Source organism: Aythya ferina (assembly GCF_964211825.1).
Source record: "Aythya ferina genome assembly, chromosome: 10".
In the NCBI taxonomy this organism is placed as follows: Eukaryota; Metazoa; Chordata; class Aves; order Anseriformes; family Anatidae; genus Aythya; species Aythya ferina.
Window position 1 is genome coordinate 4090521 of NC_140306.1, and position 16827 is coordinate 4107347.

The 16827-nt window shown below is 52.7% G+C and overlaps 1 protein-coding gene and 1 long non-coding RNA gene across 3 annotated transcripts in view; both read left to right on the plus strand.

Annotated features, from left to right (window-relative positions):
• Nucleotides 1-9987: 9987 nt before the first annotated feature.
• On the plus strand, nucleotides 9988-13374 carry LOC311442374. The gene is made up of 2 exons (XR_014696589.1): nucleotides 9988-10310; nucleotides 11662-13374. It is a non-coding gene; the product is annotated as an uncharacterized lncRNA (long non-coding RNA).
• Nucleotides 13375-16319: 2945 nt separating this feature from the next.
• The window catches only part of LOC311441906 (uncharacterized protein), an 87025-nt gene continuing 86517 nt past the window's right edge, over nucleotides 16320-16827 (plus strand). The window contains exon 1 of one of the 2 annotated variants that reach the window (XR_014696325.1): nucleotides 16320-16491. The gene's annotated coding sequence lies outside the window, so the exon portion shown is untranslated. The remainder of the gene's footprint in view (nucleotides 16492-16827) is intronic. The other variant, XR_014696326.1, reaches the window with a different exon arrangement.

Here is a 16827-nt window from a genome sequence, read left to right on the forward strand (position 1 = left end):
GAAGCGTCTGCAGTGTTTTCTTTTGGCTCGTTTCTGTATCTCGGCAAAGAATAAGATGTGCTCAGCAATCACCAGTAACATCAAACAGCGACCTCAGAAATCCCAAACTCAAAGCATTTCAGGTCACTCCAGCAACTTTCCCACTCGCAAAACTCCTACAGGATAGTGTGGAAGCTTGCAATAGTGCAGAGCAATCTGTATGTAACTCTGGTCTTCATTTAATATGAAGCTAGGAACTAATCGTGTAATTCGTGTACTGCAACCCTTGCACATCTTTTCTGATGTCCTTTGTCACTCCTCAAACAGGGACTGCTGTCCCCGGAGCAGGGAGACCAGCTCCTGGCAGCATGGGAAGCACCGAGGCATGAGATGTGCTCGCCTCTGGGTGAGGAATTGAGAGATAAATACCTCTTTGTCTGCACACCAAAAAACAAGTCTCCACCATGCTGGTTTATTCTTTCCAGGACCCTGAAAATCTCACAATTTCCTTACACCTCCAATTTTTCCCCCAACTACTTCTTACAGCATTTGGAGTTGTCAAAACTGGTCCAGCTTAAGAGGATGTTCCAGCGCCCGGATCACCTCCCTTTACAGCATCATTGTGAGAAGGACTTAACCTGGCACGTAAAATACTAGGAAGTTACGGTGTGAAAATCCGCATTGTTCTGCTCTCCCTGCTTTGGCAGTCCTCCTTTCCTCCCGCCAGCAGGTGAGTCAGGGGCGGTCCAGGCGTGTAATGCTGAGAGTGCTCGCTCAAACACCGTGAAAATCTCGGTGTAACGCACGCTTGATAACAGCACATCAAAAGCTTTTAGGAAGCATTAATTGGCCATGGCCACTGGAGCTGGCCAGAGCAGAGGGAGGAGGTCCGAGGTGTCTCGTGGCTGCTGTAAGCTCCTTGAGACCACTGGGGAAAATGAGCCTGGGAGCTGAATTTGGGCAGAAAATACCTGCAAGGCAAGGAGCAGGCTGGTGTGCTGCAGGAACAGTGCACTGCTGCCCAGGTGAGAGGAACAGGAATGAACAAACTTGTGTCTGGTCATCTCCAAAATGCGGTCCTGGGGCTTGATGTGGACTCTGCAGGAGGAATTTTCAGTGTTTGTGTGTGTATTTTGGGAGAGATTAAAGCTTGGAGCGGTGCATGGAGCCACGGAGGTTTTAATTCTACCTTCCTCTGCACGCTAATAGCTAATGTATATAATCTGTTATGTGTAATCATATACATTAGTTTTCAAATGGGCTGTAGGGATGCTCTGCGTGGCAGGTTAATGGGGTGGTGGGTTTACAAGCACGACCCTCACCAGGCTGTCCCTGATGGGGGTTTCCCACATCCCACCCACCCCGTCTGTCCTTCGGGTAGGTTCAGCAGCAGGCAGGCTGCACCCCGCTCGCCACGTGCCTTGATTCCCAGGGTGGCTTATAAAATCGAGTAAGAAAGACACAGTTCTCGGTTAAATTCGTTTTTTTTCTGATCCAAAAAGGACAAAATTAATGTCACGAGGAACCCCGCGTGCTGCTGAGGGGTGGCACGTGGTGACTGGACACAGCCTGGTCAGGGCTCGATGCTGCTGCTCTTGGGGAGGGTTGATTTATTCACCCATCCTGCATGCCACACATCTGTGGGAACCCTCTGAAATCTCCACATCTCAGCACACAGTGAAAGGTTTTGGCTTTTGCCGAGGGCTAGGACCACATTCAGCCACTGCAGGCTCCGTGATGGCAGCGGGAGGGAGCCGGTGGGGTGCCAGGGCTCGGGGGCAGCCCTCTCAGTGCCCTGTGGTGGCTGCCTCCATTTCCATGCTGCTCCCACCACATTCAGCCCTTCTCCTCGGGGTTCACAGCACAGGATCAGCACTGTGGCATGGGGACAGCCCCGCTGGCCACCCTTGGTGGTCACCGTGCCAGCCCTTGCTCTGTTTTCTTGCCTCGTTTGCCCCCCAGCGCAGCACCGGCCTCAGTCCCCCTAAGGGCCCATCCACCCACTCGCCATCGTCCTGTAATGATGCCAGGCGGCGCTTCCTTCCCATGCCAAGCTATAAATCCTGCAGATTTACATGCCAAGAGGCCTCATAAATCAAAAGCGTCAGCGAAAGGCGGTGAGTTGGAACAACGGGGAGGTGCCCGGAGTTCCCCTGCCCGCGGAGCTGGGAGGGGGCCGGGGCAGGCAGGGGATGTGTGCTGCACAGCACGGGTTTGGAGCTGCTGGGGCATCATTTGTGGGCACTGCTGGCATCCAGAGAGCCCTCTCGTCCAGATCTTGGTGCCCTGAGCAGGGTACGTGGGGCTTGCCAAGCCCTCCAGCCAGCATGGAGAAGTTCCTTGCCTGAAGGGCTGCGGACGAGGGGCCTCTTTCCTCATGATTTTTGGCAAGTGACGGGCCCTGGGGGGGGCCTTGCAGCATGTCCCGAGCTGTTCTGCCCGAGCGGGAGGCAGAGCTCAGCCCAGCAGCTCTGGTGTGTGCGACCCTGCCATTAAATGGATTTAAAAAAAAAAAAATAAATACAATAAACAGTGGTGCTCTTACCTCAGGCGATCCATTAGGAGTGTGATTTAGTGCAGGGAGGGCTATAAAGGCAGTTGGTAAATCTTCTGTGCAGCACAAATAACATTCCTCTTGGGGGAAAAGGGCCCCTGATGATGGAGCAGGGAGGGGGCCCCCAGCTCTAATTGTGGCATCCAAGAGATGGTGATGTAAAATGAAAAACACAGATCCTCTAAACCTTAGGAAGGGCTTCATCCCCTTAAATTATCATCCGAAGACCTCATTCAGCGCTGCTTTGAAGGAAATCAACTGGCAGTGCTATTCACTGCGGCAGAGGGCTCAGCACTGGGCTCCGTGTGATTATGGCACCTTCTGAAGAGCTCTCTTGTGTTTCCATTGAATGCTCCTATTTTTATCCTCCTCCAGTCCCATCGGGTATTTCCAAGCGGGAGGCAGCAGAGAGAACAGAGACCTTAGCTCTGCTCCACATAACAATGTCTGCAAGAAGAAGGGGGCAAGGATCGAGATAGCTCCCAGCTATTTTTGGTGCCGCAGTGCAGCAGGGGGGCACGGGGGTCCCTGGGGGGCTGCCGTGGGTTGGGTGGGAAGTATCCGACCCCACGGGGCAGAACGTGGTGGTGGGATGGGGATGGCCAACGCTGAGGTGCGAAGAGCTTCAAGTCCTCAAGCTTAACGCCCCAAAACACCCTCGCTTCGGTTTGGGAACGTGGCCGTGCAGAGCTGGGTGCTGCAAGGCAGTTTTTGCCTCGTGCTCTTTCCTGCAGCCCTGGGTTGTGCTCTTGTGTGTGCTCACCTTCCCCACAGCTGAGCTTGGTGCTGGCACACACAGCGCGGTCCTGTGCTGGGCAGCAGCAGCCAGCTTTGCTCAAACACGAAATATAAATCAGAGATCAAGTGAGTTACTGTGCCATGCCGCTGCTTGGGCAATGGGGAGTCTTTAAATCAATCAGCCCCCAAATAAATAAAGAAGTGTGCAGCAGACATGCTGAAGTGCGTGTCTGATTCCTATCAGAGGCAGTAATTTAAGTCAGACGGCTTCTTCGCGTTACCTGGGCTGCTGGAGTCACAGGAGAGAGAAAGCAAAATTTTCTCCGAGCGTTCGCTATTGTTGCCAAAGAAACCATTTCATTTGGTTGCCACGTGTGCAGCAAACCTGGCTCCATCCGTCTGGATGCCGAGGGCCGAAGCAAAGGGCGTTGGGGAAGGAAGCCTGCAGAGCACAGCCTGGCACTGAGCACCAGGCTGGAGGAGGAGGAAGGGTTGGAGGGGCTGGGGCAGGCTCTGGAGGGCCTCATCCAGCTCCACGTCCCCACGAGCATCCCCAAAGCTGTGGGGCCACTCAGGGGGGGTGCAAGGATGCTGCTCACCCTCAGGGTGCTGCTCAGGGGAACAGCTACATGTGAATTGCTCCCAAAAAGCCCCGAAGCCGCAGCTTAAAACATCTTATTTCTTCTCCTTTCAGCCCATGCATCTGCTCGGGAGAGAAATGTTGAAAGCTTTCATCTTTCTGGGAGGCTGCTGGCTCCGGAGGGCTGCCCCAGGGCTGAGGAGCTGCTGTGGGCTCTGGGGTATCATCAGCACCGGCCGAGCACCCTGAGGTGCTTACAGGCGAGCTCACAGGGCAGGAAGCAGTCGGTGGGTGCCTGGGATGCTCTCCTGATGTCCAGCTCTGGGGACAGCCATGAATTTGGGAGCTTGTTCTCTTTTCCAGGGCAGCTGTCATTGCTCGCAGATGGGACAGGGCTCCCTGCCCAGCCTCTAAAGCTGGAGGTGTTTGGATTTCAGCAGCGCTCCGAGCTGCCCTGCCCTCGTGTACCTGGTACAAAGCCACCCGTGTGGCCCTGCAGGACTTCCCTTCACTCCATCCGAGCTGTCCGAGGTGGGGCTGGCAGTGTCCTGCCGGGCTGCCCTCAGTGTGCTGCTGACTCAGCCTCCTCTTCCCCGAGATCCCCCAGGAGCTGATGAGGCCGAACCTTGGACCGACAAAGCCAATATTTTCCCAGCACTTTGTGACAGAAGATAAAGCAACTGCAAAGCTGGGAATTCAGCCTGCGTTCCCAAAGCTTTATCCCTGGGCAGCACTGAGCACGGGGAGGTTTCCTCCCAAAGCTCCGCTGTGACCCCAGACAAATAAAGGCCCATCAGCTGCATCCAGTCAGCACCTAACCCCGTGTCCTCCCACCTTAGCAGGGTCCCTATAACCACCGGGGCTGTGGGTACAAACTGTGGGACTGGCTGCCCGGCTGTGCACCCAGGCAGGGTGCAGTGGGGCCACCCCTCAGGCCTGCAGCCCCGCTGCTCTCCTCCTGCTGCCCTGCATCCCTGCCCCGCGCCGCCGTGTAAATCCTGCCTCGCAAATCATTGACCCGAGAGGTCATAAAAGTTCCTTTACGGTCTGTCAAGACAAACTAGATTCTTTACGTGCACCCTAAGTCAGCACAGTAAAACTTTTATGATGTTTTTAATAACAAGAGCTACTGCACATGAACGGCAACTAATTTTTAAGGCCCCGGTATTTCAGCTGAGATGGGTTTTTCCCCCTCTGTGCTGGAAAAACACTTAGGTCAGTGCTTTCAGAAGTCCGTGTCTAAAGCTAACTTCTTGGCCAGAACTTCTGCAAACACCGAGCACCCTCGGAAAGCAACTTCTGAAACCAGGCTGTGCGTCTGGGAGCATCTGTGCAGACAGAGACGTTGAGCTCCGGGTTCCCCTCCCAAAAACATTCGGGGCTTGATCTGTCCTGTGATATTATGGCTTTAAGTCTTTGCAAAAGGAAATCCTCGTGCAGTTGCAAAGTTATTGTAGGGGCTCAGTGTGTGTTTAGTAAGAAGGTCAGTGCAGGTGAACAGCAAACCTTTCTGTTGCGGAATGGGGTGCAGACGGGCAGATCTCCCAGGGGCATGCTGGCCCCTGATGCTGCCAGCCCTGCTGGGGTCGGGATTTGCAAAGCAGGGAGAATTAATCTGGCTGCTCAGGGAGGTGCTGCTTCACTGGCTGGGTTGGCTCTGGGCAGGGCAGAGCCCATGGGATTTGCTGACCTGGCCAGGGGAGTTGTTTGTGCTTTGGGCACTGAAGCCACGCGAGGGCGGCCAGCACGGCCCCCCAGCCTCCAGAGCAGCAGGGGACAGGGGATGCAGCTCGGGTTTCCTTTGCAGCAGTTCCATCACCCATGGATCATCTGCTTATCTTCAGTTTGTTTGTTTTAAAAACCTTTCTGGCAGCAGGTGGGAGGGAAAGCCTCCCCTTGGGTTGTGTCGCTCCCCGTGGGCAGCCAGGGGGGAGCCCTGGGGCTTTGGGGTTTTCTGCACGGTGTCGGGAGGGTTTTTTGCTGCAGCACAATGCCAGCTGCAGCCAAATCCCATGGGCTCAGCCAGCCCCATCGTCACCAGCCCCGTGTGGTTACTGCTCCAGCTCAAATCCCCCTGGGGAGCTCCCTGCACCCTCAACAAACCCATGGGGTGTCTCAGGGATATTGGGGTGCCACACCAGCCCTGCGGCAAAGCCAGGACCCGGGGTACTGGGATGGGGGGGACCCTCCTGGTGCCAACCCCACAGTTTGCTACGAGGAGATGCATTTCTGCTCAGCCAGGTGCAGAAGGGCCCTGGGGGAGCAGCCTGGGGGCTGCAGCACGGAGCTGCCCCGGATCCGTGCAGGATTTGGCCCTGGCTCCGGTGGGAGCAGCCAGGCTGCCGGCGTGGCTCAGCGCTGCGAAAGCCAGCGAAGGCTGCGAATGCTCAGGGGAGCTGCAGGGAGGAACTGTTGCTGTCGATCTGTTAATTAAGATTAATGTGCTAGCTGATAAGGATGACTCTGCGCCAATTGCTATTATAAGCCAAGATCCTGCGAGGCAGCGAGGGGTGCGCTCCTGCTTCCTCAGCAGCGGGAGGCCCCGGCCGCTGCGCATGGGGCTCGCGGCACAAAAAGGGGCCCTTGGCAGCAGAAAGAAGGGGGCTGCAGTAAAAAAGGGGGTGCTGCAGTAAAAAAGGGGGGTGCTGAGCAGCTCTCCCTCTCATTTCAGTGCCTGCTGGCAGGGTGCTCGGGGGCTTGCTGGGGTTCTGTTGTGGCAGAACAATTTTCAGCTTTTTGGATGGTGTCAAGGCAGAGCTTTGTATCCTCCTGTCCCAAAGAGCAGAGGGGGAAAGAGGAATGTCATTTAAGATGTGTGTGTGTGTGTTCCTGCCCTCTGCCTTGTGTCTCTCAGCTGGCTGTGCCCCTGCAGGGAGGCGCCGTGGCTCAGGGTTGTTTGATACTGGCTGCTGGTGCATCCCCGAGCTCTGCCTCTGGGCTTGCCAAGGAGCTCACTCCAGTGCTCCTTACCCACTGCTCTGGCTTAACAGCCCTCCTCGCCTTGTTTTTTGTGTCTGGCACCGGCTGAAATCAGGGCTGGAAGCTTGTCCAGTCCCCAGCCACCCTGAGCCGACGCCAGCACAGTTGTTGGAGCCCCTGACCGATGTTTTTGCACAGCCTCGGTTTATCAACAGAAGGTAAAATTAGAGGAGTGCTGCCTGGGTCCCAGCTGGGTTCCTCCCAGCCCTGCCCTGGTGCTCCCCACAGAAACCCCTGGCACCAGCCCTAATGAGGAAGCACTAATTAACCTGGAGCTGCAAAATTTAAGGGGGTATAAGAAAAAGAGCTATTTTCTTTCTTTCTTTTTTTTTTTTTTGGATTTAGGAACCCGGTCTGCTCCTGGAGCCTTGCTGGAGCCGAGCGCTCCCCCCACCATCCCATAACCAGTTTCCCCATACAGGTGCTGCTGGGCAGCCCCATCCCGGGGCACCACACCACTCCCCAGCTTCAGAGCTGAGCCGAAGCCCTCCCGACCTCCGTGGCCGAAGTCATATTTAGCACAAATTCATCCCAGTCCCACATGCAGAATTAGATAACCTTATCACCGCATCCTGCACAGATCAGTAACTCTGTATGGCTGTCAGCTCCTTTCAGCCAGCCGTAATTGCCTAGCAACGTCGCGCTGTCTCTTTGGAGGCAGCCTAATTCGGTTTCTGGTCATCCATACCAGAGCCCCACGCAGGCATCTGGCAAAGCAGGGGGCAGACGGGCACGGGGAGCAGCCAGAGCAGCGGGCACCACGATGGGCAGGCAGCTCTAAGGTCCTCCTGAGCAGGCTGAGATCCTGGATAGTCTCTATGCCCACCCCTGTGCCACTGTTTATCCATTTATCCCAAGGAATAAAATGGGATTTAGGCAAGGGCAGGCATCTTTTGTCGTGCGTCCCTGCCCAAACCACAGCGAGCGATGCTGGCTGCGAAGGGATTTACCCGTATCTGCTGCTGCGTCTGGGGGAGCCGTACAGCAAGGGCCAGCAGCAGGCTTGGTGCTGGGAGCTGCCAGCGGAAAGTCTGAGTATCGCTGCATTGTGGGGCAGCCTTGGCTCAGGACGGGTTACAAAACCTTCCTTTTGGCATTTACTGACCAGGGAGCGTTTGGCTGCGGGGTCTGAACTCTGTAGAAGCCACACGTAAGAAGCAGCGAGCCTCTTTAAGATAAATTAAATGCTAATGCTGATTTAGAAAGGGTTTCTGGGAGGTAGCCCATAGCTCAGGCTGGCAATGCAGAGGTGGAAAACCGAGGCTGGGTGCAGGAACAGGGGCCAGAACTGCTGTCCTGGCCCCATCCCCGCAGGGGTGGGAAATGGGTGCCTGGTGCTGCAGGGTGCTGAGCTTCTCCTACACTGCTGAGCCCTGCCCAGCTCCCCGGGGATCGGCTGGAGCTGAGCCTGAGTGTCTTATGGTGCTGGGGGTGTTAAAATGTAAATATAGGTAATTTCATAGGTGAGGACCTTGTGCTGCCACAGAAATGCCCCCGTTTGGCTCAATGATTTCCAGCAGGGATGGGCTCATGCCGCAGACTTCTCCAGGTCTGAGACTTCCCCAGAGCTGCAGGTTTGGAGCCAGCCTCCCCCCCAACCCAGCTGTACCTGTGAATTTAAACCCAGACCCAGACGGGAAGTCTTGGGGGGGCAGTGGTGGAGGCTTTTCCTTTGGGCTCATCCCAAACTGAGACCTCCAACCCCATCAACGCAGCTGCCGCGGTTCAGTCTTGTTGCACCGGGCTCCTGCCCTGCCCCGGACCCTCACGGAGCACCCCGGGGGCATGGGGCCGGTTTGAGATCTCACCATCACAGCCTCGCCTTCAAGAATTACTACTACTATTATTTCCAAGGAAACAAGGACTCACGCTCGTATCTTTTATGTGATTTCTCACATCCTGAGGTTTTCACGTGACTTTGCTGCCTATTTTTAGCTCCTCAAATATCTCTGCCAGGATGAAAGCTTTAAAGAAAACCCACCCTCGAAACTGATGAAGCGGGCATTTGCCTTAGTGCTAAATTTGTGACTGCAGCCCCCGGTCCCTAAACAAACGTGCCCGGGGACAGAAAGCATGAAGCAAGGCTGCAGCTGACTCTTGCCTTGTTTGCTCTCACCTCCTCCAGGTCCACCTACGAGACACACACGAGCCTCCTACCCCCATTTCGCAGGTAAAGTGTTAGTCTAACAGGAACAGCAAGGCGGGGTTTCCCCCATAGCCGCTCTCTGATGGGTTTGTGGGAGGAGAAGAGCTGGAGCCCTGCTGGCCGTAGCGCTCCTGCTCTCCCTTCTGCCCCTTCGGGTACCCACGGGCTCGGCTGACGAAGCCCAGATATTTGCATCCTGCAGAAGTGCTTTCTCCCCTGTTCCACGCCATGCAGCTGGCAGGATGCTTCCCTAATCGCCTTGCTGAGCCAGGCCTGCGGGGGCCACGCTCCGGGCCAACAGTCCCCAGATCCGCCTGGCGCAAGCAGTTGTGCCCAGCTATGAGAGCGAGTGGAAAAACCCTTCCCGTTTTCACAGACTTTCACTTCTGCTTTTGCCAAATTCAGCTTTGTTAACGCTTTCTGAGCTGCCTTATCAATTCCAGCAATCGGTAACCCGATGTCGGGACAGCCTTCTGGGTGCGGAAACCTTCCCCATGCCTCTCACCGCCACCAAATGGGACAGGCAGCACTGACACCCTCCCCGCTGCCACACAGCTACACACAGCTGGCTCAGCCCTGCTGCGAATATGGCAAATTTATCCCAGATGAGTCAGGGCTAAATTTGCTCTCCTTTCACAAGCTCATCCCGCAACACGCAGCCTGTGGCTGTGGACAGCTGCCGCTGTGGGGCTTCGTCCCAAAAATCACATCCGTGCCCTGCCCCGGGGTACCCCGGTGCCAGGGGACACGGGGGCATTTTGGCAGCCAGATGGGGGCTGCAGGGATCCAGGGGAGAGGCTGGGGCTGCTGCAGCAGCAGGTGGAGGAATTTATGTGACCTCTCGGTGTCTGCTTTGCTTTTAAACAGCAGTCCCCAGGGCAGAGTGCTTCTGGCAGGCAGCTTTGTGGGCTGGGGCTGAGCATGGCAGCACCCACCTGCCTCCAGCATCTCGTTAGTGGTGCTGCTGATAAAGGTGCTCCAGGCAGTCCCTGCCGAGCCCTATCTCTGTCTTGTTGCCCTTCTGATCAGGCCATCGGGCGGGGAGAGCTGCCTTCACGTGGGGGACCTGGGGCCCCCATCCCTGGTTGGGGCCAGCCCCTCACAGGGAAAGGGCAGCCCTATTATCAGGGCCCCATGGATGGATTTACCTTTTCACCCTGAAGTTACGAAGCTGTGGAGACCCCGTGGCCCCTGGCCACGCGCTGCCCTGCCGAGGTGACGGCTAATTGAGACGTGACAGCCAGCAAAACAAACCCAGCCATGCCTCGATGGAGCTGGGTAACGGCTGGAGTCCTGTGGCTCTGGGAGGCTCTGGGGAGCCGTGTTCGATCCAGGTGAGGCCATATATCCTCTTGAGGCACCTGATCCCCAGGAAGGTGTGCTGAGGGATTGCTGTGTGACTGTCTCTGTCCCCCTGAGTACCATGCATGCAGCAGTCCCTGTGTGTGCTGCTCCCACCCCGCGGCGTGCTGTCACGGTGCCACTGGAGACAAATGAGCCCCATCGTGGCACTTGTCCTCCTGCTGTCCCCAAGGACCCCGTGCTGTGCTGGCAGCTGCTTCAGCCCCGTGAGGCGGTGGCTGAGGTGCACAGTGTGTCTCGCAGCACTTGGTCCTGTGGATGTGTCTGTGCACACGTGTGTCTGTGCAGGTGGTGTCTGCAAGAGCTCTTCACTGGGTCCTGCTCTTAAAATATGTTTCTGTGCCTTGGGAGGGTGCTGAGAGCACACCACAGCGTCCCTGCCAAGAAGAAGCCTGAAGTCGGGGTCTCTGGGGTTGGGAGATGGCATCTTCTGCAGCTGGGCCTCGAGGTCTCCTGCACCGCATCCCTTTTGCCAGGACTGTACCAGATGGGCTGGCCCAGCCTCTGCTTTGATTTTATGGTTGGAAAAGCAGAGATAAGCAGCAAAATACTATGGCAATGAGATGCACACCTGTTGTACCGTTTTAATCCTTCTACCTCCTATTTGACCCATCTTTTCTTCCTGGGGGGGAGCACAAGTGACCCATGGAGAGGAGGTCAGTGAGAAGCAGCAGAAGGCATGCCGGGGTTTGGGGTTATCTCCAGCATCCATCCAGCTGGAAACCTGCCTTGGGGTGAAATCCATGCGGTGCCCAGGTTTCACAAACCTCTGGCAGGGCCCAGGACTGATGTGTGGGACTCATTTCACCCCAGCCCTCTCCTCGTGGGTGCCCTGTCCTGGGGCTGGCAGCTCAGCAGGGTGCTGGAGACAGCCACGGAGATCTTGGTTGTGGGCTCAGCATGGCTGGGAGCTGCCTGCAGCGATGCTGGGCAAAGCGAATGCTCCCACCTCGGGGCCTGGCCCGGCATCTGGAGGATGCTGAGAACTCGGGGATGTACCCAGTCATCTGAGCCGTTTAATTCTATTACTCACAAGCTTTGAATAGCTGGTTTAAACACCCTTGACCTTCTGCTACAGAGCAGATCAAAGCAAATCTCTCTGCAGTGATACGCTTTATCTGATTCAGAAGGGAAGCATCCAATGAACTGCTTGTTTTGAAAACATTATTTTACGTTGTGCCCTATTAAATTGTTGACATGTAGCCCTCCGGCTATTTGGCATTAGTTATACTCAAAAGTTATCTGCAGCATTAATCTAATTTTGCCTTTCCTCATCTTTATTCCTTGTTCACCATATTACATTGTTTAACGAATCTGTTCAAGGCCCAAATTGCTTCAAGACGGAGCTTGATAAGCCAGTGGAGAGGCCTGCAGAGCGGCGTGGGACACGGGCTCCACGTCACCGGCTCCAGGCCGCCTGGTGGGAAAGGGAACCCTGTTTGCCTGAACTTTCCTCTTTCCTCTTATGGGCCCGGGCTTCTCCTTGTCCTGAGCTAGATGACGAGGGATCTGGGGCTTGTACCACTGATGTACATCTGAATTTTGGGGCTGGTTTTCACCTGGATGGGGTATAGTGAGTGCTGGAGCTCTGTGAGTGCCACAGGACAACTCCAGTCCTTCTAAACTTTTCAACACCCCCCCCAGGGCTGTAAGGTTTGGAGTTATTGGTGGTACTTTTCCCCTCATCTGCTCTTTTCCTGCAGTCTTTAAGTGCTGTGGACTTTCTCTACTGGTCTGAGTGTGCTGGAGATGTTTTTGGTGTGTGAGGCATGGACCCCCAGCCTGGGTTACTATTGCCTGGCTGCAATAGCTGCAGGGCTCGGTCAACAGCTGCCCTGAACCCTCCAGTCCTACCCTTCAGTGGCATTTTTTGAGATTTCTTTTGAAGAAACTGTTTCTTAAGCAAGTGCTAAATCCAAATTGGCATCTTTTTTTTTGTGTGTGAACCCATTAAACCATCGACAGGGAGAAAGAAGTGTTGGTGCCCTGCAGCCATCAAAGCACCAGAGGGGAGGGAGGGTCCTTTTCCACCACTCCTCTGAGCTGCTCCAGGCCTTTGAGGGTTTTTGTCATGTACAGAGTCATATTTGTTTTGTGCTCCTGTGTGATCCACTGCAGGATCTGGTGGACAGTTTGGAAGCAGTGAGGCTTGCTGTGCCAGAAGCTCTCATGCTCTCGCTCACTCCCTCGGTGGATGCTCTCACTCTTCGTTTGTGTTGCAATAGTGTCCAGATTGGAACCAGGTGAAAAAACGTGCTCACAAAGCTCTCGGTGAAAAAAAGGCTTGATTTAAAAAGTGTTTCATTTTGAGAAGGGGAAGAAAACCTAAACAATCAGCGTTGTTAAAATTTTCCATCACTATCTTTTTTTATGCAATGCCATTTCTTTCAGTGCGTACCAAACCCCTAGCTTTCAGCAGCAATATGGGGCTCCTGGGAAACGGTTTTCATTAGGAGAGCATGGAAAAGCCCCACAGAAATGGACCAGAGGTTTACAAAATGGAAACAACACTTCTCAAGAAGTTGTTTTTCCAAGTCTGTAGTCTTTTCTAGTGGGATTAGAGTGGATCCACTTTGCTGTTCCCTGCATGAGCAGAACATGCAGCAACGGAGTCGTCATACCCAAAGAGCCACAACCGATAGCATCTGTGCATGCAAGTCCCCGCATGACAACCCGCTGGCTCTGTCAATCCCTTCCAGAGCTTTAGACAAGAATTTGAGCAATTTTCCTAAGACTGAAATACAGATTTGTACCTTCTGTTGCTATTAAATTGTCTCATGCATAAAAAAAATGACCCGTGACAAGATAAGGAGACTCAAGTGTTTCTAAAACCTTTCTGTGAGTTGAAAAACTGAATGAAGCCACGACAAACTGAACGTATTTAACACCCTCTCATCTCCTTCTGACATGCCAGCGGTTGAAAATAGAGATGTAATTAAAAGGATTTGCAAAGCTGGTCTTACGCTACAGAGGCTTTTATATGATTTTTATAACGAACTTGGGTATTTGTAGTATTGCACCAGGAATCCAAATAAATGTTCTTGGTTTGTCTCTTTTCAGCCCCCAGTATTTTGACTTTGGCCAAACATTTTTATCTGTGCAATGCTGGCTATAAAAATGAAAGAAACAAATGAACAAATGTATAGCGAAGCTGAGCAGCCCATGAGGGAGGTGGGTCCATCTACAGTTTGTAATTCTGGACTGGGGTGGGGTGGTAATCCACCTATACTGCACAAAAACAACATCATTTACCAACATGGTCTGGATCTACAAGGGTTTATAACGCCTGAAAGCTACAGATAAGCATTTAGTAGGATTTGCTGAAGAGCTTTAAATGAGACTCTCAGCTCCTCCTGACTTTCAGAAGAACTTAAGTACTTTTTGTGAGTCTTGCTATTTTTTTTTCTGAACTTTCAGAGGTCTAAATACCTTCTGAAAATCTAACAGCCCCTCTCCTATTACCATATACACCAAAATATGATAGCCCAAAGGACGGTGGCAGGATCCCGACTAGCAAAACCAAAAGTGCTTCTTCCCACAGTGTGTCCTCTATGTGTGGGAATCACCGCCGCTAGGCTTTGAGGATGGTAACATTTCAGATGAGTCCTAAAACAATGCCTTTCATTCAGGAGAGAGAACGGCACCAACTTCCAGAAACACCAGAGCGGTGCTCAGAGTGACGGAAAGCTTTGGGCTGCTCAACACCAGGGTTCCCTGGGGAAATCCCCCTGTAAGCTTGCTCCGTGCTCTGCTGCTGGACCCTGCCAGAGATGGGACACTGGGTTACTGGGGTTACTGCTCCTCGTCTGGAGAGGACAGACATTGGGAGGTAACTTGGAACAGATTCCTGGGTGACCCTGTTTCCTCATGGGAAAGAACAGCACAAGGCTGCCTATACATCTGCTTTTTTAAAGATAAAATCCTTCCTCTGAAGTTAAGGGGAAAAAAAAATGATGCAGCAGAGACAAGGAAGAAGATCAGCTCCAAAACTAACACACAAACAAACAATTAAAAACAAATAACCCCCCAACCCAGAAGCTATAGATCATAAGGAGCTGGATCCCCTCGTGGCTATTAAACATGACGGTTCAGATGGGCTCCAGCTCCCCAGGTCTCCGTACACAGCGGAGTGCCAGAAAGCGAGGAGATGCGTGGTGGGGATGGTTCTCCACTCCTCACTCTGTCTGCGTTGAGATGATCCATTGCTCTCCTCGTGAAGTCTGGCAATTCCTCTACCTGTGGGCTTAGAGGGTTTCCTGAAGGGTTTGCTGGAGCACATCCCCATAGCAGGGAGCAGAGCGGAGATCAGGCTCTTAGCAGGCTGTGCAAGCAGCCAGCTGCAGGGCTTTTTGGGGAAAAAAAAAAAAAAAAAAGAAAAGGATTGTGGTAGAGTGGCTGGTTGATTTAGAAGTAAATCTTAGGAAGCAAGAGCAGAGTGCAGCTCCTTACATCTAGCTTTAAAACTAATTGATCGCCTTCCCCGAGCACACAGACCTGTCTTTATTTTGAGTCCGTAAGGAAAAGTTCCCTCAAAGTCACCAGAGACGAATAATCCTTCAGGAGTCACTGCTGACATGGAATTATATTTTCAGTCATTTTTCAGTTGTGTGCGTCTACATCCTGTCACATTAGTTTGCTAACACTTGCAATGTAACAATGAGACAAACAGAGCATTGTGCTGGTCCAAGCCAAACATTCATCTCTGCTTGGCACCGGTTCAACAGGCCTGTCAAAACTCCTTGCGAGCTGGCCAAAGCTCATTAACAGTGGTTGGATGCATATTTAGCATGGAAAAGAGCTTTACCAAGGGCTCTTAGTAACGTGGAGACTGAGTGGGGAGGAAAGAGTGGGGACATACTCCTTGCAAAGTATTTGTACCCAAAGTCGAAATAAAGGGGAAAATGTAAGTATCTGTGGAGGGAACATATTTCAAGGCAGTGCTTTGTGTGGAATAGAAGTGAGTTGCAAAATCCCTGGGCCCAACGCCAATCCTAAAGCTGTCTCAGAAGAGGCATCGATGTTATCACTCCTCGATGTGCACGCACGTAGGAGCTTGGTCTCCCTGGAACGGGAGCGGATCTGCTGACTCCAACTTTCCTTCCCAGACCGCCTGTGGTGGGCTGACAGAGCTTTGGCTGCAGCCATCTCCCACTCCCACTACCCGGGGTTCACCGAAGTCAACGCAAGGATCTGGTTTTTGGGTCTCGCACGAGTTCTGGTGAAACATCCTGGGGTGCTGGCTCGGCACGAGCTCAGCCCCCGGCAGCCTCCTGTACCTGTTGGGGCTGGTGAGGCACTTCACCAGGAGTGAGGTCATTACGGAGCCCAAACGTTTGTGTTGAGCTCAAGTCAAGAAAAGAACGATCAGGGTGTGAGCGACAATTTCCTGCTCGTCCAAGATATTCTTCTGGTTTTACTTTCAGCATCGTCCAGCTTCAGCACATCTTTGCAGCAGATCCTGCAGGAAGGCTGCTGACTTACAAAGACAAAATGTCTAAGGAAATTTACTTCCAAACATACATACATGAGATAGAGAGAAATCCCTTCCTATTTCATGTGCCCATTTTCATACACCAGTGTCTTAATTAGCCTGAGAGCATCTATTCCTAAATTCCTATCTCCTAAAACTCCTAGCATAATTCCAGTAAGTTCACTCTCGGACAAGGAACCATGAGAGACGAAAAGCCTATTGCAGGAGAAAAGCAGAAAAAAAGAGAAAATCTATTGATACTTAAAAAAACTTTTATTTCCTTTGCACCTAGGTGATTCTTTATGAAGGTGAATAATTAAGATGATAGAATTGAGAAGATCTTTGAAAAAAAAGATGATGAAAGAATCTATTCACGGACTAATTAACAGAATGCTAGAAGCAAATGTTAACAGTTAACTGATTGGGTATTTCAAGGTGTGGTTCATTTAAACCTAGCACCTCTGATTGCTTGCTTACTTCAACACTTGTATGCTTGCTTGCAAACAATTGCAGCATTTGCTCTGCTTGTTTTTTTCCTCCCATCTCTCTATGAGCTCTTGAATGCCCTGAGAGGAAGCCCTATAAAAGCCCTATAACTTGCATTTCTGCCCATCCAGAGATGTGCAAGTAATTCAGGGTCATCCAGGAGAGGGGTCTCTGTGTCAGGACTTTTCTGTGCCCAGGTGAGTATCTTCTGAGATCTATTTGGAAGATGCTGAGAAGTTATTGGATTGCTTGTTGTAACTGTTAATCCATTATCAATTGCTGGACTTGAGTGTTTATGATTTTAAAATGGAAACCACTTTAATATTAATACTTAAAGGTGTACAGAACTATCAGAGCTGTTTGAAGTTTGCAAAACCTAAAGAAGCTCATAAGAGTGGAGAAGGCATCCAGAGCAGGGTTTTCCTTATCTCGCTGGCCTTTGGGTGAGAGCAGTTTTCTCTGCATGCATCCCGCCTGTCCCCTGCCCTGGGGCTGGCTCCTCCACAGAGCCTTCTCCCACAGAAGATGCTGTA